The sequence below is a fragment of the Triturus cristatus genome, chromosome 6 (assembly GCF_964204655.1).
Source record: "Triturus cristatus chromosome 6, aTriCri1.1, whole genome shotgun sequence".
Classification (NCBI taxonomy): Eukaryota; Metazoa; Chordata; class Amphibia; order Caudata; family Salamandridae; genus Triturus; species Triturus cristatus.
In genome coordinates this window covers 186,068,750-186,091,754 of record NC_140589.1, presented here as the reverse complement: position 1 = coordinate 186,091,754, position 23,005 = coordinate 186,068,750, and positions in this window count along the sequence as shown.

Genomic DNA, 23,005 nt, shown 5'->3' with positions numbered 1-23,005 from the left:
CAGAGAGTACCACTAGGACTGTTAGGGGCATATTATCAAGACAGGCGATAAAATTATCGCCGCTTTAGCGGCAGAAAACTGCAGCTAAATGGGCTATAATGGGCTTGATAATATGCTCTATGGAATTCCAATCGAAGCTCAGGTTAGATGTCCTTCACATCTAACATGGGCTTCAATTGGAATTCCATAGAGCATATTATCAAGCCCATTATCGCCGTTTTAGCGGCAGTTTTCTACCGCTAAAGTGGCGATAATTTTATCGCCTGCCTTGATAATATGCCCCTTAGTATATTTGCATTGCATGTACGCTTACACTTCTATGGGCGCAGGTGGACTACTTGTGTCATGAATAAGGCCAATTGTGTGTTATGAACAAATGACAATTTCCTTCTGGCCCTAGCCTCCGACTGCTGGAGGTGCAGATAAAGAAATTGGAATATGATGCATCTGTTATGGTCCTTAAAGTTATTCAAAGCTTTTTGCAGCGAAGGAGCGAGCCCTAAGAATGCTTCGAACCCCACTTCACTTTTCGACAGCTCTGGTTTTGTTACACAGTACCCTGGAAATACTGGAACTGGAGTTACACAAGGAAGGACGGATCGATACATCACTGACTGTGGCTGAAATGTGCATTTTGAGATGATGGAAAAATCCTATGCAGCGTGACTGGATGCAGGACATGGACCGGGCAGTGACTCATGAAAAAATAATTTACCGGTTTATAAATCAGACACATGTTTATGAGGCCAAATTGGTTCCCTATAAGACTGCGTTTTACTCATCTACACTTGACCCTGAAATATGCATCTCTCCTTTAATTGTTAAGTGACTGTACCATGAAACAAATCGGAAAGATGTCAGTACTGAACCTTAAGGCTGCTTTTTAGTTTGGAAATAGTAATGATGTTCATTTGGTGGCATATGGATTTATTTTACCTTCTTTTGCTCCACCTCAGTTATTTGTGATGTATTGGATCTTTACTAATTAGAAGATGGATTCATCGAACACATCCTTCGTGTGTGTCTAGCTCCTTGCAGATCTTAAGGGTAGCTGCTATGAAGTTAACTGATTTGGAATTCATGTGAGATTGACCCAACCATTAACTTCTATTGATGCAATGCAAAATTTCAGTGTCTGATCATTTTCTGCTTTCTATATGTTTTATTAGTGTGCATAATGCAATGGAGCATTAGCAAAAACTAATAGGGACTAAAGTTAAGAAAGATGATTTCCTACCTATGAGTAGTTAGACCAGTATTACATTCTGACAAAATCGAATGAAAGTCTGATGAGAAACAAATCTACAGCACTGAAGTCACTCACTAAAACCTGTAGGGAAGCAAACATATGGGAATGACAGCTGTTATGTTATGTGTATTTTTAAAGCGTACTACCACCCTCATTTGAATCCTAGCACTAAGCAAGTGTCTGTGCCTAGCTCTGCCTATAATAGGTTAGTTAATTGAAAAGCCAGGTCTTCATCTTCTTGCAGGATTCAAGAAGAGAGGAGCAGGCACTGATGTGGAGTGGGTGGCAGTTCCATGATTTAGGACCAATGTAGGAAAACTCCTGTCCTCCTCATCTGTTTCTGTGTATGCGTGGGATGTGTGTGAGTAGGAGTCTTGGGAAGCGAACATATCTGGATGGTGGGAGGAAGTCCATACCACTGTTCAGGTAGGTGAGGCATACGTTTTGTGGTGCCTTGAATGTGTGTGTGAGGAGTTTGAAAAAAGCATGTTTGTGTTTTGGGAGTAAGTGGAACTTCCATAGGTGTGGTGTGATGTGAGTTCTATGTGTGAGGTTGACAATGGGGCTGGCTGCCGAGTTCTGGCTCGTTTGCAATCTAGTCTAGTTAGTTGCTTGGTGATCCCGGCATAAAGGGTGTTGCCATAGTCCATCTTGCTGGTGGCTAGGTTGTTTGTGAGTTTTTCGGCTATGCCTTGTGAGCCATTCAAAGATCCTCCTCACCATCTTCAGGGTGTGGAAACAGGCTGCAGTGATGGTGTTGACTTGTATATCATTTCCAGTTTCCTGTTGAGTATTCCAAGGTTCCTGGTATGAATGTTGGGTGTGAGTGTGTGTTGCAAGGTCATCCTGTGCCCTGGGTTGTGTTGCAAACTTATCTTGTGCCCCGGGGACTCCAAATTTTTTTACTGATAGGTATTGGTGGTAACTGACTCCAACCGGGTCAAGGGCCAGTGATGTGCTTAAGACACACTTAGAGTACAGTGAAAACACCTACACACACTAGGGTACACTATGGGTTAAGGTACCCCTATGATTGGCATGACCTCCCCTATAAGGCGATACTACACATTAGGGAAGGGGGGTCAAAACTACCTTTAACTCCCTAGTATATAATAGGGCATGGAAGTTTAGAGGCCAGCTGCCCTTTCTGCACTTGCATGTGTGCACTTCTGAGGCCTGAGGTCAGTTTAAAAGCAGACTTCTTTTAAAATGTAAATTGCGCCCAAACTCGACTTTGGTGTGTGGGGTACTTAAAAATGAGGTGTCCCAGTGGTGGGGGGTATCAGGTATTTATAAGGAGGACCCTTATAAACAAGTTTCTCTGTGCCCTGGGTTTAGGGAAATTGCACATTTCACTTCCCATTGTAGTAAAGTGCTTCCCAAAATCGACTTTTGTGCTTTGAGCACTATAGAGTGAGGATCTGCAATATTTTGACCTATTCAGAAACCCAAAGTTCCCTGTAGATGTTGTTGCAGGGGTAAGGGGTCCAGTAGATATATTCAGGGTCCATATAAAATATGTTTTATAAGCCCTGGTGTTTTAGAAAAATTGCGCAAGTCAGTTTCCCCATTGCAAATCGCCAGCCACCTGGGTTAACATGGCAAGAAGATATTCTTTCATAATTACCGCCAGGAGAATCCCAAAAATATAATTCAAGGACTCACTAGAATGGTATTGATAAATCCAACAATATACAGTATTGTTGTATTATCCTAAAATGTACTGACAGGAAGTTATAAGACGTTCTTATTAGTAAGCCAAAATTTAGCCTTCCAGTGATCTACCATGAGTGGTCAGAGTTAAGTGGATTAGCCAGGCTGCTTTGATAAGTAGCCCCTGCGGTTAAAGAGCCATTCTAGGAGGAGAGGGTTCTGCTACATAGTAATGACAGATCAAGGTGAAGGGTTTATAAAGCATAATCTTCAATAGAAGGTGGAGACAGGCAAGAAAAGTCAGTTTAATTTACACCCCTACTCTTTAAACCCTGCAGATGGCAGGCTTAAGGAAGGAATGTGCAGATGCCAGGAAGAGGGAGAATATGGAGATGAGCCATCCTGGAGGTTCGTTTAGTCAGCTCCTAACTCTCTGCTGAGAATACAGCAAAATTGAATTTTCGAAAAATAGCGCTTTCTGGGAGACCACAGTGCCACACTTTGGAGGAAATGGTATGCTCTGGGGTGTAGCCCTGGACCCCATTGGACAGGGGTGCTCTCCTGCTTGACCCAAAGAGCACTGAATAAGTATTTGAGAGGGGTGGAGCCTCCCAGATCCACCCCTTGAAACAAGAAGAAGAAGAAGAAGAAGAAGGGCCCATGCTGAGAAGTTTGATTTGTATCAGCCAGGCCCTGCACTTTAACAGACAGCGCCACTGCACAATCTGGAACTACAGCCTTGCGGACCTAACTTGCTTAAAAAGGACTACAGAGTGGAACGCTACAGGTTAACAGAAGTCAGCTAGACCATCATCTCCAAGAATACCCAGCCTGGAGTACTACCAGTGGATTTGTAGGGGTTGTGTCCAAGTGGATTGTAGGAATTGAATTCAAAACTTTCAAGGACCATCTTAGAGCTTCCAGACCCTCCAGGTTGTGGACCTAATTTGCTTAAAAAGGAATACAGAGTGGAACGCTACAGGTTAACAGAAGTCAGCTAGACCATCATCACCAAGAATCCCCAGCCTGGGGTACTATCAGTGGATTTGTAGGGGTTGTGTTCAAGTGGATTGTGGGAATTGAAGTCTGAAATTTCAAGGACCATCTTAGAGTTTACAAACCCTCCGAGCAAGTTTTGGACACTGTGGGACCTTCACAGGAACTTCAGGAAGAAGTTTAAAGAGGTTTGGAGCAACTGTGGAAAAAAGTTCCTTAAGTGGACCAACTCAACCTTGCCAGTCAAGCCGGTGACTCTCAACAGCAAGCCAGCCAGCCCTTCAGGTTCTTCCCAGTAATAGACTACGGAGGTCCGAATTTCAGAGTTTGACTGGGAGCTGATCAAAACCCAAGCCAGTGAATCCTCACCCAATCTTGCCTGGTGAAGAGCATTGATGGTCCCCGGGAAATAAATCATTGCAAAAGTTTCTAAGTTTGAACATAGAAAAGGTGACCAGGGCCAACCTTGAGAGTCAAGCTGCCCAACTTCAACTGCAAGACTGCCTGGATCTCTGGTTCATTCTGCTGGAAAGCTCCAGAGTTCTGACTTCCAAAAGTTTGATAGGGAGCTCATCTCAAGGCATGCTGGCGAACCCTCTCCGAATCTGTACCGGTGAGAGTTTCGAGGGACGTCGGGAAGAAAAGCTCCAGAAAAGTTTCTAATTTAGAAGGTAAAAACTTTGATCAAAACCTACCACAAGGGGCAGCCATGCAGCGCTCCATCACGGTCAGGCTTAAACTTTGACTTTGTCCCAGTCTAGCTCAACCAAATGTCCCAATAAGAACTATAGGTTTCTATGTGCTATATAATGCTAAATCTTTATAAATTCATATCTCTGGTTCCCTAAATTGGATTTATTTCATGTTGGTGTCATATAAAGATAAACATATTTCCTGTTTTTATAAATTGATGTTGGATTTTTAATATGTTTTGTGTCCTAATTATTTACTGAATTGATATATATAAGCTAGCAGCCTGGAACCTTTCTCCTCGGAAGCCCGCAAACTCATCCGTGGATTGTCTCAAAGTTCAACGCTCAGACCCACCATCTTCATCGTATATATATATGATCCTTCCAGCCAATGTTATCCATGCACACAATATTAACATACTCTCCTATGCCAACAACACACATCTCATGCTCTCCCTCTCGGATCAGACACCTAACACAAGAAACAAGTTCACCACCCGCATGAGCAAAGTCACTAACTAGATGAAAGCCAACTGTCTCAAGCTTAATATCAACAAGACAGAAGTAGGGATCTTCAGAAAGAACACCTCAACATGGGAATCCAATTGGTGGCCAGACAAACTCGGACCCACACTGTTCGAAAGTGGCTTATTAGTAGTAATAGATGTATATTTGCCACTGGCAATAATGGCACGAACGCGGTCTAAGGCTTAGTATAGGTCTAAGAAAATTATTACCATGCTCAGCCTTTGGTATCTTGGCTGCGAACAGGTAGGCTTAACTTCAAACACAGGTATGTAGAGCATTTAAAAGCACCAGTTAAGAAAGAGCAGATCCACCAAAGACCGGGTCCTTGCTTGTCAATCTCATTCAGGCATCTACAGAGGATATGGTATGAGACCATGTCAAATGCTGCAAAGAGGTCTGAGAGAATGAGTGCTGCCATGTATTCACATTCAAGGATCATGCAGCTGTTGACTGTGGCGACGATGAGGCTGCTTCCGTACTGGGGATGGGCCTGAATGCGGACTGAGTTGCATCGAGGAGCTGGGTTGCTGAGGTGATCAATGAGGCATCAGTTGATTAGTTTCTCCAAGACCTTTGCCAGGTATGGCAGGAAGGAGATGGATCTGTTGTTTGGAAAGAGTGGTTGGTTCAGCAGATGGTTTGTTGAGCAGGGGCATTAAAGTGGCATGTTTCCAACTGTCAGGGGATGTGACTGAACCAGTGGAAGTAAAGAGGATGTATGTAAGTGCTGTGCTGATTATTAGGAGTCCTTTGGCATAGGAATGGTAAGGGCAAGGGGCAAATGGAGCTGCTAAGTGGATGGTCTTCATGGTAGGAGTGATTTTGACTTTGGTAACAGATGGCCACTAGTAGTCAGGATTTGTTCTTGAGCCATGATGGGAAGTTGAGTTGCAACTGTGTTGTCAGGGTCCAGTTGAGAGTCGAAGATGCTGTAAATGGAGGCGATTTAGATATAGAAAAAATTTCTGAATATTTCAAAGATCTCCACGCCACCGGCCACACGCTGGACCCCGTCTTCTCCACAGGCACCCACGTCACCTTCAACCACACCACCGAGCTCCACTGGACCGACCACTGCTGCGTCCATTTCACCTTCAACAAACCAACCACGCACCGCCGCACCCAACAGATACCTCGCCGCTGCTGGAGCAAAGTCACCGAAGACCAGCTGATCACCACCCTCTCCCAGAACCCACCTACCGACCCCACCGACCCAGACACCACATCCCGCAATCTCAGACAGTGGATCGATGACTGCGTCAACACCCTCGCCCCGCTCAGGAAACCCTCCAGCAGCCACGCCAGCAGGAGAGCCACCTGGTTCACCGACGAGCTCCAGACCTCCAAACGCATATGCCGGAAACTGGAGAAGATGTGGCTCCACGAACGCACACCGGACAACCACACAGCCCACAAGGAAGCCACCCACAGACATCACCACCTCATCAGATTAACCAAGAGATCCTCCTTCGAAGACCTCCTGAATAACAACGCACGCAACAGCAAAGAGCTCTTCAGCATCGTAAAGGAACTCTCCAACCCCAGCGCCAACACCAATGACATCCCGCCCTCACAAGAACTGTGCGACTCACTAGCCGTCTTCTTCCACTGCAAGATCGCTGACCTCCACGACAGCTTCAACACCACGACCGCCCCACCTATGCAAGACCCCACCTCCTCTGGGAACACCACCAGCACCAACCGCCTGACCTCCTGGTCCAACGTCAACGACGACAAGACACGCAAGGTCATGAACTCCATCCACTCAGAATCTCCGTTAGACCCGTGCCCACACCACATATTAAACAAAGCAGACGCAGCCATCGCACCCCAACTACGGAAGGTCATCAACATCTCCTTCGAAACAGCTACATTCCTGGAAGGCTGGAAGCACGCCGAAATCAACGCCCTCCTCAAAAAACCCAAGGCGGGCCCCAAGGACCTCAAGAACTTCCGGCCCATCTCCCTGCTCCCGTTCCCGGCAAAGGTCATCGAGAAAATCGCCAGCTGGAGGACAACAACATCTTGGACCCATCCCAGTCCGGATTCAGACGAAACCACAGCACCGAGACTGCACTCATCGCCGTCACTGACGACATCAGGTGCCAACTAGACAACGGCGAGACATCAGCCCTCATCCTCCTGGACCTGTCAGCCGCCTTCGACACAGTCTGTCATTGCACTCTAAAGACATGCCTCCTAGAAGCCGGAATCCAAGAAAGGGCCCTTGACTGAACCACGTACTTCCTCTTCGGAAAAACCCAGAGCGTCTGCTCCCACCCTTCCGATCCAAAACCACTGACATCATCTGCGGCGTCCGCCAGGGCTCATCCCTCAGCCCGACGCTGTTCAACATCTACATGGCCCCCCTCGCACAGGTGGCTCACCATCACGACCTCAGCATCATCTCCTATGCCGACGACACCCAGCTCATCCTCTCCCTCACCAAGAACCCACACACCGCCAAAACCAACCTCCACAAGGGTATGAAGGCTGTCGCCGACTGGATGAGGAACAGCCGTCTGAAGCTGAACTCGGACAAGACGGAGGTCCTCATCCTCGGACCCACTGTCATGGTTCCCGGCTCGCGCAGCGCGTTACCTCTTCTGCGCATGCGGGATCGGGTAATGGTATAGGGCACGCAGCAAGCGGTTCGCGGTCTAGCTTTCCGACCGGAACCACTGCTGCGTCAACCTAGCGCTTCCGGGGGACGCCGCATAAACTGCAGCGGTTCCCGCTGAACAGCGCTTCGAATTGACGCTGCCACGGTTCCCGACGCCTCGACTTTCCAGGTTGGTGTGCATCAGGCAATGGTGTATACGCTCCGCTGAGCGTCTTTGGGCATTACTTCCGTCACCGCATCTGAGCATTCTGGGCTTATTTCCGACTCGCGCTGGTGCGCATCCGACTCTCTGCAGGCTCCACACAGGAGCGCCTGAACACTCAGGGGGCGCCTTGCTAACACCGTGCCAGAACCCTTCAGGGGGCACCTACAGACACGCGCTGGAGCGCATACAGATTATTCACAGACACCGCGCTGAAGCGCTTTGATTTCCATTACACCGCGCAGGAGCGCTTGCCTTTCTTTTTGCCACACAGGAGCACCTGTTACTCTCCACAGCGCCTGAACATTTCAGAGGGCACATACGAACACCACGCTGGAGCGCTTTATTTTTCCCTTTACACTGCGCAGGAGCGCTTGCCTTTCTTTTTGCCACACAGGAGCACCTGTTACTCTCCACAGCGCCTGAACACTTCAGGGGGCACATACGAGCACCGCGCTGGAGCGCTTTATTTTTCCCTTTACACCGCGCAGGAGCGCTTGCTTTTCTTTTCTTCCAGCAGAGTGCTGTGTGGTACTTATGCTTTGGCGCTAGGACATCAGTTATTAATCCTCCTGATTTCCGTGGAAGGAAGCACAGCGCGCAGGAGCGCCTATCGTTGTGGTTGCTTCCTTTTCTAGCTGTCTGTCACCAGGTAATTATCCGAGCCTGGGGCGCCTAAGAGGTAACATAGATAGGGGGGGTTGCGCGTCCCTGCTCTAACTTGTCTCCTTGTCTTCTCGTTTCCACAGGCAAACGCTAGGCGATTAGAGTCCCGGGTGATTCCTTCCACACCTCGTTCTATTTCCTTTGGCTGCCTTCCCCTATCCTTCTCCATCCCCGTTGGTGTCTTTTCCCTGCTGGGGTGAGGCGGGTACGGGGGCGAGAAAACTCCGCAAGCCACAGGTGAGCCTTGTGGGGTACTTGACAGAATTCGAAGCCCACGAGCATACTCTCGCCCGGGCGACATGAGCGACACGGAAATTTCTCTGCAAGACATAGCAGCCATGCTCTCTAGCATGCAGGCTGAAAACCTCAGCCTACGCCAGGACATCACGGCCTTACAAGGCCAAGCGGCAGCTGGGGTACCGGGTCCATGGGGTCCCTCTCCTACCACCAGGGTTAGACAGGATGGGTTGATACGACCTCCCCTATTTACCTATGGGGGGCCTTCTTCCGCCTCCCCGCAGGACCATGCCATTCAGGTTACGACGCCCCATCCAGTGCAACTAGCACCGCCTGAACGCTTTTATGGGGACAGTACGAAATACAGCGTATTCCTGCATCAGTGCAAACTACACTTTATTGCCAAGGCTTCCGCCTTTCCAGACGACGCGTCCAAGATCGCCTTCATCTTGTCTTATATGGGTGGAGACGCCGCTCAGTGGTCCATAGCCTTGGTGGAGATTGATGATCCCATGTTGTACAATCTTCCCGTATTCAAAGAGACAATGCGGCGCATGTTCGCTCGACACACGTTCGTGCAAGCCGCCGACAATGAACTGCTTAACTTGAAACAAGGGACCAATGACCTACTACATTACATCACCACGTTCAGTAGACTGGTCATTGAGGCCCATTGGCCTGAATCCAAGAAGGTATCTGTATTTTACAGGGGTTTACGGGATGAGCTCAAGGACTTGATCTCACAAATACCGGATCCTCCAGACGACATCGGACAATTCATCGACCTCGTGGTTAAATTGAACTTCAGGGTACAGGAGCGGAAAACCGATAAGAACAGGGGAGGCGATAGCCGGTTCTTACCTTGTAGGGAAAGAACCAAGGAGGACCCAGCTCCGACACACGACACATCAGAACCCATGCAAATCGGTGGAATCCGGGGTCCTCTCTCCAATGAGGAAAGAGAAAAGTGAAGGAAACAAAACCTCTGTTTGTACTGTGGTAAGAATGGCCATTTCGTGAGAGAATGCCCGGTCAAGCCCACACGAACAAGAGGCAGGAGGCCTTTTGTGCTACCCGTATCCAAAGGAGAAAGGCCGGGAAATGAAGAAACCCAGTAGACAGAGGGGTCCGGCTACTGGGTTCATCATCCTGCAGGACAGCGATCTCTGCCTGTTTCGGTGACAATCGCCATTTAGGCGTGGAGGTGGTGTTACGAGCCCAATCGGGCCAGGTATGGCAGGTGACGGCACTACTCGATTTCGGAGCCACCGGTAACTTCATAGACACCCAGTACTCGAAGACACTAGGCATTGACAACATACCTAAGGCAAAACCGGAAATCGTGAAGGCAGTGGATGGCACGGATCTCTCCTCCGGTCTCATCAGATATCAAACAGAAGATCAAAAGATGTCCTTCATGAACACCCACACGGAAACCGTTGGTTTTGACGTTATCGACGCACCACAGTTCAAGGTCATTTTAGGCCTTCCTTGGCTAGTGAAGCACAACCCACGGATCGATTGCTCAGCAAGAACCATAGATCTGGACTCGGAGCATTGCATCAAGACTTGCTACCAACAGACTGCCTCCATCGAGGACAACACCATCCAAGGGTGCTCTCTCCCCTTGGTAGGCGTGGGTGCGGTACTTCAAGGCGACGCTCTTGAAGAATATCGCGATTTGGCCTCAGTGTTCGATAAAAAAGGGGCAAACACCCTACCGCCGCACCGATCCTTCGACTGCAGGATAGATCTCCAGCCAGGTGCCACGCTTCCGTGCAGCCGGATCTACTCCCTCACGGAAAAAGAAACGGAGCATCTGCGCTCCTATTTGGACGAATACTTACGTAATGGGTTTATACGCCATTCCCGGTCTCCGGTGTCTTCCCCTCTGTTTTTTGTGGCCAAGAAGGAAGGAGACCTGCGGACTTGCATAGACTTTAGGGCGATGAACACCATCACGATAAAGAACAGGTATCCACTTCCGCTGATATCCACCCTTCTAGACCAGGTACAAAAGGCATCCATCTTCACCAAGTTGGACCTGCGGGGGGCGTACCATCTTGTTCGAGTCCGAAAGGGTGATGAGTGGAAGACGGCCTTTCGGACGAGATTCGGCCTCTTCGAGTACCAGGTCATGCCCTTTGGACTTTGCAACGCCCCCGCCGCGTTCCAGTACTTCATTGATGAGGTACTCCGGGACTACATAGACGTCTTCTGTATCGTTTATATAGACGACATTCTGATCTATTCCGGCTTCTTCACTGAACACATTCAGCATGTCCGTACCATACTACAGCAGCTAGAGCGACATTGTCTATACGTGAAATTGGAGAAGAGCGTGTTCCACACCACAACAGTTGAATTCCTCGGGCACGTTATAACCCCTGCTGGAATCCAAATGGATAACAAGAAGGTGGAAGCGATACTGCGATGGCCTTCACCCACCACCGTGAAAGGCGTACAGAGGTTCTTGGGGTTTTCTAACTATTATCGCCGCTTCATCATAGGCTTTTCTGGGATAGTGACTCCCATCACCCGGTTGTTACACAAAGGAGTCCTCTTTCATTGGGACTCTGACGCAGAACACGCCTTTCAGGAACTGAAGAGACGATTCACCACTGCACCTGTCCTACGACACCCTGACTCGGAACGGCCGTTTGTCGTAGAAGCCGATGCCTCGCAACACGCACTGGGGGGTGTGTTGTCGCAACGAGACACCAAAACGGGCCTCCTGCATCCAGTGGAGTTCTATTCCAGGAAGTTACAACCAGCTGAGCGCAATTACAGTTTCGATATGGAACTCCTGGCCATCAAAACCGCGTTCAGCGAATGGCGTCACTATCTAAAAGACGCCAAACATCCAGTGCTCATCTACACGGACCACAGGAATTTGCAGTTCCTTCGCTCAGCCCGGGCCCTCACATCCAGGCAACTGCGATGGACCCTGTTTTTTAACGAATACGATTTCACCATCACTTATCGACCCGGAAAAGAGAACGCCAAAGCTGACGCTTTATCCCGTCTGGATGATACGACCTGCATGCCACCCACCTCTGAACCCGTAGCCGTTATCCCTGAACACCATTTCCAGGGGGCGCTTCTGTCTTTCGACTTCCTTACCCAAGTACAAAAGGACATCGTCCAGAAAGATGCCACTACCTTACTGGACGGAAAGGAGGACGTAGTCACGAGGAATGGGTTCTGGTACAAAGACAACAAATACTACTTGCCGTTGGTGAGTCACCAACAACAGGCCCTGTACATGTGTCACGATCATGTTCTGTCCAACCACCCCGGACGCCACAAAACCATGGAACTGTTGCAACGGCACTTCTGGTGGCCATCCCTGGAAGACGACACTAAGGCCTACCTAGCACGTTGTGCGGTGTGCGCCCAAGGAAAGAACACGTCGTTGCCCGTCACCGGACTGCTGCATCCCATCTCTGTACCTCCGTACCCATGGCACTCCATCTCCATGGATTTCGTGGTGGAATTACCAGTCACAGGAGCAGGTTATACCACGGTCCTTACCATCGTGGACCATCTCTCTAAAATGGCCCATTTCGTACCACTGAAGGGAGTCCCTTCGGCCGTCGACTTGGCTTTGTTGTTCCTTCACAACGTTGTGGGACTACATGGCATTCTGTCGGTAGTCATAACGGACCGTGGATCACAGTTCGTGTCCCGTTTTTGGGGCGAAGTATGCAGGATCCTAGACATGGATATCCGTTTATCGTCCGCTTACCATCCCCAAACCAACGGCCAGGCAGAAAGAACCAACCACACCATGGAACAATATCTGCGTTGCTTGCTGCTGGAGGTGGATCGTGACTGGGCGGAGGCCCTATGGATGGTGGAATACGCCTACAACAACAGCAGGCACTCCGCCATCAGCATGTCCCCCTTCTTTTGTCTTCAGGGACAGCATCCTCGTACCACCGCGTGGGAAGAACCACTGCACAGTCCTCTGCCTACTGTCTGAGCTCATCATGCCAAGCTGTGCGACCTCTGGCAACAGGCCCGGTTCGAGCTGGCCAAGTCCAAAGAAACATACAAACAGCAGGCCGACAACAGAAGGACGGAGGAACCAGCATACAAGAAAGGGGACAGGGTGTGGCTCTCCATCCGTAACCTCAATGTGCATGGTCCCAAGAAACTCCTGCTCCGCTTTGTGGGGCCTTATGTTATTGAGAAAGTGGTGAACCCAGTTGCCATGAAACTCGCGTTGCCTCCTCACATGCGAATACATCCCGTCTTCCATGTGTCCCTGTTGCGAGCGGTTCACCCCGATTCCGCTCGCTCCTCTCCTCCTTCCCCAGTACTTAGGGATGATCATCTTGAATACGAGGTCAGGGCCATACTTGGTTACCGCCGTACCCGGGGGAAACTTTACTATCTGGTGGACTGGAAAGGGTATGGTCCGGAGGAACAATCCTGGGAGCCCCTGTCTCATGTCCGACATGCCCCCCTTCTGGTGCGTGCTTTCCACATCGGCCACCCTCTTAGCCCTCGCCCTGCCACCCCTATCTGACTTTCGTGTGGGGGAGTGGGGAGGCCTGTCTTGGGTGGGGGTACTGTCATGTTTCCCGGCTCGCGCAGCGCGTTACCTCTTCTGCCCCTGCGGGATCGGGTAATGGTACAGGGCACGCAGCAAGCGGTTCGCGGTCTAGCCTTCCGACCGGAACCACTGCTGCATCAACCTAGCGCTTCCGGGGGACGCCGCATAAACTGCAGCGGTTCCCGCCGAACAGCGCTTCGAATTTACGCTGCCACGGTTCCCGACGCCTCGACTTTCCAGGTTGGTGTGCATCAGGCAATGGTGTATACGCTCCGCTGAGCGTCTTTGGGCATTACTTCCGTCACCGCATCTGAGCATTCTGGGCTTATTTCCGACTCGCGCTGGTGCGCATCCGACTCTCTGCAGGCTCCACACAGGAGCGCCTGACACTCAGGGGGCGCCTTGCTAACACCGTGCCAGAACCCTTCAGGTGACACCTACAGACACGCGCTGGAGCGCATACAGATTATTCACAGACACCGCGCTGAAGCGCTTTGATTTCCATTACACCACGCAGGAGCGCTTGCCTTTCTTTTTGCCACACAGGAGCACCTGTTACTCTCCACAGCGCCTGAACACTTCAGGGGGCACATTCGAACACCGCGCTGGAGCGCTTTATTTTTCCCTTTACACCGCGCAGGAGCGCTTGCCTTTCTTTTTGCCACACAGGAGTACCTGTTACTCTCCACAGCGCCTGAACACTTCAGGGGGCACATACGAACACCGCGCTGGAGCGCTTTATTTTTCCCTTTACACCGCGCAGGAGTGCTTGCTTTTCTTTTCTTCCAGCAGAGCGCTGTGTGGTACTTATGCTTTGGCGCTAGGACATCAGTTATTAATCCTCCTGTTTTCCATGGAAGGAAGCACAGCGCGCAGGAGCGCCTATCGTTGTGGTTGCTTCCTTTTCTAGCTGTCTGTCACCAGGTAATTATCCGAGCCTGGGGCGCCTAAGAGGTAACATAGATAGGGGGGGGTTGCGCGTCCCTGCTCTAACTTGTCTCCTTGTCTTCTCGTTTCCACAGGCAAACGCTAGGCGATTAGAGTCCCGGGTGATTCCTTCCACACCTCGTTCTATTTCCTTTGGCTGCCTTCCCCTATCCTTCTCCATCCCCGTTGGTGTCTTTTCCCTGCTGGGGTGAGGCGGGTACGGGGGCGAGAGCTCATGTCGTCTCTGCGAGAATACTCCACAAGCCACAGGTGAGCCTTGTGGGGTACTTGACACCCACCCCCTCAGCTTGGGACAACTCCTGGTGGCCGACCACACTGGGAACAGCACCGACACCCACCGACCATGCACGCAACCTAGGATTCATCCTTGACTCCTCCCTCTCCATGTCCAAGCAGGTCAACGCCGTCTCCTCCTCCTACTACAACACCCTCCGCATGCTTTGCAGGATCTACAAGTGGATCCCGACCGAAACAAGAAGAACGGTGACACAGGCCCTCGTCAGCAGCAGACTGGACTATGGCAACGCACTCTACGCAGGGATCCCAGCCAAACACCTACGACGACTACAACGCATCCAAAACGCCTCCGCCCGACTAATCGTCAACGTCCCCCGCCGCAGCCACATCACCCCCACCTGAGAGACCTACACTGGCTCCCTGTAGACAAGAGGATCACCTTCAAGCTCCTCACCCATGCACAGAAAGCACTCCACAATGCCGGACCAGCCTACCTGAACAGCAGACTCAGCTTCTACACCCCACCCGCCAGCTCTGCTCCGCCAACCTCACCCTCGCCGCTCTCCCCCGCATCCAACGAACAACCTCTGGTGGCAGATCCTTCTCCTACCTCGCCGCCAAGACCTGGAACACCCTCCCTACCCACCTACGGCAGACCCAAGACCAACTCACCTTCAGAAGACTCCTCAAGACCTGGCTCTTCGAGTAATAGCGGCACCCTCTCCCCCCCCTCCCCTCAGCGCCTTGAGACCCTCACGGGTATGTAGTGCACTCTACAAATTCTCCGATTGATTAATTGATTGAGGGGGTGATGTTGCTGGAGGTGGCAGGAGGCATGAAGAAATCTTTGATGAGGGAGAGGATTTCCATATCTGCTGCTGGTAGTGTCTTAGGGTTGATTTAAAAATCTCTTCATCTCTTTATATGCTCCAGTTGCTTGCAGTGTTATTTCACCAGATGAGTTCTTCTGTGTACCAACTGCCATGTGGTTGGGGTGTTACTATTGAGTTGTGCTTGAGTGTTTTAGTTCTTGACAGCTTTCAGCAAGTAGCATGTGGGCTCGGCCAAGTTTGCAGATAGGGTGGAAGCCCACTCCTCTTCTGTAATGCTTTGCCAGCTGTCGCAGGTGATTCAAATGGTTTTAGGTCCTTGATCATGTGGGATGGGCATGCTGAAACTGACAAGGCGTGATTTGTCCAGGTCACAGTTGCCTGCTTGTTGACTGTAATGTTACTGATTGTGGAGAAAATTGGGTACAATAGGGGTTGGCGATGTGGGGTCAGTGCAGTCTTCTAAGTGAAAGTTAAGGTCTCCGAGGAGGATGAAGGTGCTGGTGGTGATGATAAGGGATGTAATGAAGTCCATAATGTGACAGTTAACCAACTCCATTTCTGATATTTATATCTGGCTATAAAGTGGAAGTCTATGCATCTTGATGAAGGGTTTTTGTAAATTATTGAACTCATGATTATTTTTATTTAGATACATCTACCATATGTCCCTTTCCTTTTTAGGGGTACTTACCTAGTGGTATTTGAATGGTGTTAGTTCAATGCTTTTTATTTTGGAATTTAATGCAACTATGTTTCTCAGAGGTTTTGTGTTATAATGTACTTGTTACTCAATGCATCCTCCCTATTGAGGTTCTCTGCCTTGCGGCTCAGCCTATGGTGGGGTCATTTAGAATGTTCAGTGAGTTTGTATTGAAAGGAGAATCAGTTGGTGTGGAAGGGCTGAGCAGCGAGGAGGCTGCTCCAGGTGGAGCACTTTTATGGATCAGACTAACATCCAGTAACCTGTAATCTATGAAGTAATCTCAAGAATAAATCTACTACCTTTTCTACAAGACTCGCCTGCACATCATTCTTCGTTTTAACATTGGCGACAATCTGAAAGAACCTACGTGAGCTACCTTGAATGGACTTGTACCTCAGAAACTGAAGAAGCACAATTGGAAGAAGCAAGCTTGCAGTCCTGAGCCCCACCAGTGACCAGAAGATCGGTCGGCCCCATCTTGGACATGCCAGTTAATGCTGGACTTGGGTGAGTGTTTCCATTGTGTGAAGTTTTCCCAAACAGGTAATAAGTCTATCAGATAACAGACTTGAGAAATACGGCCTTTGTGTGGTAGAGCGCTTATGTGAAGGTGCAAAGTGACATTCCTACAACCTCTTTATGGCAGTATCTGTTGGACTTTCCTTTTTCCTGCCTACCAACAGACTATTAAGCTTTGTGTGTTTAACCTGGCAACTATCGGAAGTCATCTGGAAGTATTGAAGGGAGGCACGTTATGGATGGTGTTGTGGTCTGCATATCACATGGAATAAACCAGCAGTGTTAGTTTGTCAGCAGCTGTCGGCAAGTAAATGTTTGATCATCATTGATTTTACAACCTTGGAAATGCAGTGAACTGGCAGCGTGTGTTTTTGAAGCTAGCCATGCATGGATGTTGTGAACTTTAACTGTGGTGTTGACAGTGTGTGAGCTTATCTGGGAGACATTGCGCTGTTGGGGGCATAAGTCGAGCCCCGAGGAGTATTTGGCTGAACTTCACGCTCACATGGAGTATTGGTGAGCGGTAAATGTCGGAGTGCCAGCCTCAGAGTGTTTTGATTCAAACACCTACCGGCATTCTGTAGTGGGTGAGAGGTTTCCTTGAGAGCGTAGGGTATCACAAGCTGAGTCTCCCTGCCAGTTCCTGTCCGATGTGCGTGATAGTGAGAGACGCGAGCTATCAACGTAACGCTGGATGTTTCTTTGGAAACCCACAGCGCTGATGTGTTATTGGCAGTGCTGCTACGTAACGTGATTGAACGTGCAAGGATGCTGGACGTCGCCTTGGCAACCCCATTGCACCGCGTTATTGAAGATGGCGGATCTGCGTGCGGGAAGGCAGGACAAAGATGTTCTTCAGCAATGTAGTTCAAAGGCAACATATCGACACAGCGCATTACAGAACTACGCGAGGAGGAAGATACCTCCGAATAATGAACAACGGTGACTACTTTGATGTTTTAATTTTTTTGTAATGTCAAGATCTTTGGTCAAATGTGGCAGACTGTTGGCTGAAAGGAGAAACCGACCCAATGTGGGAGACTGCTCCTGCTTAAAGGTGATAGCACACGAGAAATTAACTGTGAATCTTGCATATTTTATTTATTTATTTGTAGGTTTATATGGCGCTAGACTCGACTCCAATGGAGTATCTCTGCGCTTTGCAGGAACCGGTAAAGCAAGGGTAAGAGAAAAAAAAAAGAAAAGAGGAGCTAGATCTCATTCCTAAACAGCACAGTTTTCAGGAGTTTCCTGAAAGTGAGGTGTTCTTTGCACTGTCTCAGTGATAAAGGGAGTTTATTCCACAGTGTGGGGCCTGTGATTGATAACGCTTTGTTTCCATGTCTGGCTTTTTTAGCACGTGGGATCACTAAGAGAAGGCTATTGCTAGATCTTAGTGATCGAAGTGGAATGTAAGGGACAAATTTGTTTTGAAGATAAGCCGGTCCTTGTCCATTGATACATTTATGGACAAGGCAGCATATCTTAAATTTTATTCTCTGACGGATCGAAAGCCAGTGTAATTGATCCAGGAGGGGTTTAGAAGCAGTTCTTGGGGGAACATTAAGAACAAGGCGAGCTTCCGTGTTCTGAATGACCTGGAGCTTAGCCAGCACACCTTCGTTGGCAGAGAGCAACAGGCCATTACAGTAGTCAATCCTACTTAAAACCAAGGTCTGAACCAAGGTTCTTCTACAGGAATCTGGTAGGTGGGGAAAAACTTTCCGTAACAAACTGATGGTATAGAAACAGATTCCTGAAGTGTAATTAACATGTTGTTTAAAAAGTAGATCTTGATCCAAGCGGATCCCAAGATTCTTCACAACCTGTTTGGGTTCGGGAACTATTCCCAGATCGAGTGGCCACCAGTCAGGGGTCCATAATATTTTTGCCTCACCAAACAACATTACCTCCGTTTTACTAACGTTACACTGGAGAAAGTTGGAAGACATCCAGTGTGCCACTGCCTTCATGCCAGCAGAAAAGGAACTTTTTACTTCAGCGGAGAGAGTCTTGAAAGGGTAGAGGAGCTGGGTGTCATCAGCATACGATACTGGAATGAAACCATATCTCCGCATCACTCTAGCCAGGGGCGCCACACATATGTTAAAAAGGGTTGGGCTTAAACAAGAGCCCTGGGGCACACCCTTAGAGATCTCGATCTCCGCTGAACGGTGGGAGTCCATGATGATTCTCTGAGAACGATTAGAGAGAAAGCTTTTCAGCCATTCGATGGCCTTATCCTTGATACCAGCGCTCGATAACCGTTCAATAAGGATAGAATGTGACACGGTATCGAACGCTGCCGATAGATCTAAAAGCACCAAAATTACTGAAAAGCCCTTGTCCTGGTACATCTGTAGATCATCTGTAACAGACAGAAGAGTTGACTCAGTACTATGTTTAGGCCTAAACCCTGACTGAGAATAGTCCAGAGCACCTACCAGTTCGATGTAATTAGACAGGTGGTGGTTGACATGTTTCTCAGCCAGTTTCCCTAGGAATGGTAATAGGGATATAGGCCTAAGGTTGGTTAGATCAGTCCATGGAATAGAGGTGTTTTTCCTAATGGGTCTTACCAAGGCTCGTTTCCAATCTCTTGGAACAGTACCTGAGCTAAGTGAAAGATTCACCAATCTTTCAAATTTGGGACAAAGCTGTTCACTCAGGACAGGTATAATCCTAGCTGGGATGTTATCATCTGGACTGCCACTGTTGATCTGTGATGTTAGTAAAAATATTTCTTGTGAAGAAATAGATGGACAGGAGTTTAGCATGTGTTTTTCGTGCTTGGGTTCATCATCCATTTCAGATAAAGCCTTATCAATGGAAATCCCACTATTGGCACATATTATTTTATCATAGATTAGCTCTATTTTATTAGTAAAGAAACATGAAATTTCATCACATAATTGTTTGGAGCCTGATTCCGTAGATTCACATGCTATAGGTTTGGTGAAGGTTTGTAGAATTTGATATAAAACCCTAGAAGAATTCCCTGCAGCTGTGATTTGTGAAGTGATATGAGTTTTGCGGGCAGTACGGATGGCTTTATGATAGATGGATAGTGAGTCCCAATATTTAGTTTTATCTTCTGCCAAATGAGAGATTCTCCACTTCTTTTCTAATTTTCTGGCATCAAGTTTTAATGTCCTTAAGTTGTCCGAGAACCAAATTTCCTGTTTTTTTGCTGGTCTGGGTTTAAATTGCTTCAAAGGGGCAATTTTGTCTATAGTTTCTTTGATAGCTCTATCAAATTTTGTAAGAGCATTTTCAATACATATATGGGTAGGGAAAGAAGGAGAGGTAAAATTATTCTTAAAAATTATGTCATTAACTTTGTGCCATTGTCTACGTATCCTAGGTAATGAGGTAGGACACGAGGGGGTATATTTTGGATGTTAAGTACAAAATTCAACAAGGAAGTGGTCAGTCCAATTAACCTGTATAGCAGGTGGACAGGAAATCAATGGAAAATTAGATAAAATCAGGTCCAGGGTATGACCTGCCTGATGTGTAGGGCCACAGTTACGTTTCAACAATCCTAGGGAAGCCAAGTCAGACAATAGGGATTGTGCCTCATTACAGTCTGACTTATCACTATGTACATTAAAATCCCCAACCAAAATGAAGTCATTATCATTATCAACATATGGACCAAGTAGTTCCATCAGTAATCTTGAAAAATTATTACAAGGTCCCGGAGGACGATATACCAGAGCACCCTTTATATTTCCTTTCGGAGATAGTTTTATTTGGAAGATTAGTAATTCAAGTTCAGGAATACTTAATTCTTCTAAAACCCAAATGCTAATTTCCTGTTTGTACACGATTGCAATCCCACCACCTATTTTCGTGGAGCGGTCAAGTCGTACAATTTTATAGTTATCGGGAACTCCTAAAGTTATGGCAGGAGTAGAATATGGTATTTCCGTGAAATAACATATATCGGGTTGTTTGCTTCCAACCTAGCACTGTGTTATAGTGCCTTTAACGTGCTAGTCGGTCTGTGGGTCTATTTATATTTGAACTGGTATGTTGCTGCCCGCAAGCTTGCTTTCTGGACTTCCACTTTCAAGTTTTGGAGGTAAACTCATGCCAATGCTATTTGTGCTGTAGTTTCGGGTGGGAGGTCGCTCACCTAATGTTTTAATTGATTTGACTTGGTTTGAGTGCATTGCCATTCTGTAGTGCTGCATGCTGTTGTGGGGCTTTCCTGTTCCTTGGGAATGAGTAGAGGTGGTGTCAATTACCCTGGATTTGTTTTGAGAGTGTTTTGGGTTAAAGATACCCTGAGTATGTTTTGGGTTAACCCCTTCGATGCTGCGCAGATTCCGCCGCTGTGCTGGCGGAATCTTGCGCGGGCGTGGTCATGACGGAATGGTTCCGTCATGAGCACAGCTCAACCGTGGGTCATGACGGAACCATTCCGTCATGAGCACCGAAGGGGTTAAAGATACCCTGGATTTGCTTCAAGAGTGTTTTGGGTTTAAAGATACCCTGGATTTGTTTCAAGAGTGTTTTGGGTTTAAAGATACCCTAGATTTGTTTTGGGTTCAAAGATACCCATAGTATGTTGTAAGAGTGTTTTGGGTTTAAAGGATACCCTGGATTTGTTTTGGGTTTAATGAAACCCATAGAATGTTCGAGAGTGTTTTGGGTTTAAGGATACCCTGGATTTGCTTTGGGTTTAAAGATATCCATAGTGCGGTTCGAGAGTGTTTTGGGTTTAAGGATACCCTGGATTTGTTTTGGGTTTAAGGATACCCATAATATGTTTGAGAGTGTTTTGGGTTTAAAGTTACCCTGTTTTGGTATGTGTGCAGTCTTATTACTTTTCTTTGAGGTTAGACCTATCCTGCCATTAGTATGTGCTAGTAGAGGGTTGTAATCCCTAGTCCTGCCGCAGTCTTGTGCTTTAGAATGAGGTACAATGGGTACTCCATGTTGTGTGGTGTTGTGGTACCCGTAGTTTGTGGTGTGAGTTATGGTGGATTGGCATCCACTGTTTTAAGGAATGTACCTCCTTATCTTGCATCCTCCTTTTCTGTCAGATGTGTGCTTTATCATCTTCATGCATTTTGATTATTTATGATCATAATATGGGGAGAGATGTGTTATAATGCTTTTGTTGTTATATGCATCTTCCTTTGTTGTCATATGTGTGTTTTATCATCTTTATACACTTAATTGTTTTTGATTATTATAAGGGGGAGATGTGTTGTAATGTACTTATTACTCAATACATCCTCCCTATTGAGGTTCTCTGCCTTGCTGCTCAGCCTATGGTGAGTTAGAATGTTCAGTGAGTTTGTATTGAAATGAGAATCAGTTGGTGTGGAAGGGGTGAGCAGCGAGGAGGCTGCTCCTGGTGGGGCACTTTTATGGATCAGACTAACATTCTGTAACCTGTAATCTATAAAGTAATCTCAAGAATAAATCTACTACCTTTTCTTTAAGACTTGCCTGCACATTAGTCTTCTTTTTAACACTTTGCCTATCTCAACATTTGCAGTCAGTAAGCAATGAGCAGTATTGCTTGGAAATCCTTACTGAAGCCATTCTCTTCCTTCATCTTTAGTTACTACTTTTTTTCAAGAATCCATCATTTGGTTTGCTGGTTTTCTAGGAGCATGTCATTTTCTTTTCATGATTTCCATTTTGTTTCCTTACCCTGCCTCACTGAGAAGGTGAATTTGGCAAGCCCTTATCTCACTTTCAGCTAGAGTACCCCTTCGTTTGTGTACTCGATTTCAGCTCAATTTGCCTATTCATTTCTCTTTGATCTCCTTCTCTTCCAATTTCTATTACTTTCCCATGGATCTTCACTTTCAGACATTATTTTGGCCTAATAAACAATCTATTTTAAGTAGTTTAGTGTGAAGTTAATCTGTAACTTGGCTTTAGTTGCACTTCACATCACATCTGTTTTAATGACATTCCCAGTGTTATTTCCATGCTATGAAATTCACCTGCACAAAATGGGACCAATTCACCAACAAGTTAGAAATATACTACTAATGTCTATGTAATTGCTACAAGGTTTCATCATATACATAGAGTACACTTCTGACTTTTTGGGGATTCTCAATTGCTTATTTGGCAAATGTCATCAATGCTTTTTGGAAAATTGTGATTGCATCTCATGAGGAGCCCCCTCCTCCATACCAGTTTTGGGAATGATATCCGCCCATTCTACTTTACGGGCCATGGCCAGTCCGGAATGCCCTCTCTCTTGCAAGATAATTTCTCTCCCTTTAATATTATTTCACACTTATATATGCAAGTATACATCATGCCATTTGCACCTACAAGATAAACTACTTAATTAGGACCAGTATCTTGAGATTATCCTGAA